At 39.2% G+C, this 1,085-nt stretch overlaps 1 protein-coding gene across 1 annotated transcript in view; it reads left to right on the forward strand.

The window, feature by feature from the left end:
* LOC102754479 (zinc finger protein 883-like) overlaps positions 1 to 1,085 on the forward strand; it is a 15,881-nt gene that overhangs the window by 1,029 nt on the left and 13,767 nt on the right. The gene's annotated exons all lie outside the window — the stretch shown is intronic.

Here is a 1,085-nt window from a genome sequence, read left to right on the forward strand (position 1 = left end):
TGCCATTTCCCAGGCCCTATCCCCCAGGGTGTGCTCTGTCCTCCCATGTAGACTGTGGTACTGCTTGTTTTTCCAGTTTCCTAGGTAGTTGCTGTCCTGGGGCAGGTTGGTCTGTTTCTGCTACTCCCTTCTATTCCTGAAGTCCCAATAGTCCCCGCTGCGCTAAATTCACAGGAAAGGATTTGTGCTTGGTAGTGTGTTTGGAAGACTGAGTGATTCTACCTTGATCAGTGAGGAAAATATTTTCTATGTTCTTGTTGGTCATTTGTACCTACTTTTTGAGGAATTTTTTCTATATCCTTTTCCTGCTTAATAACTCTATTTTTTGGTTAACCATCCTCTTGACTACCTTGTATATATTATATATTAATTGCTTATCATATCCAGGAACACATATTTTTGCATGTACTTAATTGTGCTTTTCAGATGCAGATATTGCTGCCCCAACCCACTTTTCTACAAAGTCCACATTTTTAGCAACCCTGCATTCAGCAAGTCTAGTGCCACCATGTTTCTAGCAAGTGCAGATACTTGTTACTAGTGGTTAGCAATAAAGTATTTTTTTTTCTTTTGTTTTTTTAAAAATATATTTTATTGCTTTTTTTACAGAGAGGAAGGGAGAGGGATAGAGAGCTAGAAACATCGATGAGAGTGAAACATTGATCAGCTGCCTCCTGCACACCCCCTACTGGGGACATGCCCGCAACCAAGGTACATGCCCTTGACCGGAATCGAAGCCGGGACCCTTCAGTCCACAGGCCAATGCTCTATCCACTGAGCTAAACCAGCCAGGGCAGCAATAAAGTATTTTAAATGAAGTTATATCGAGTTTGGTTTTCAGAGAACTCATTGCATTGTTCTTAGCCTACAGTATAGTATTAACATAACTTTATTATTTCCTGGGAACTCCAACTATTTGTGTGAATTTTTGTCTATATCTCAATATTTGCTTTGTTGTGCTGATCAGAACTGAATCCACAATCTCTTCAAGCATTTCCTTCATAGGATTTCCAATTATTTTCTTTTTCTTTTTTTTTTAAATCTTTATTGTTAGATTATTACATTTGTTTCTCTTCCCCCCCCCC

The sequence above is a fragment of the Myotis davidii genome, unplaced genomic scaffold (genome assembly GCF_000327345.1).
Source record: "Myotis davidii unplaced genomic scaffold, ASM32734v1 scaffold2128, whole genome shotgun sequence".
In the NCBI taxonomy this organism is placed as follows: Eukaryota; Metazoa; Chordata; class Mammalia; order Chiroptera; family Vespertilionidae; genus Myotis; species Myotis davidii.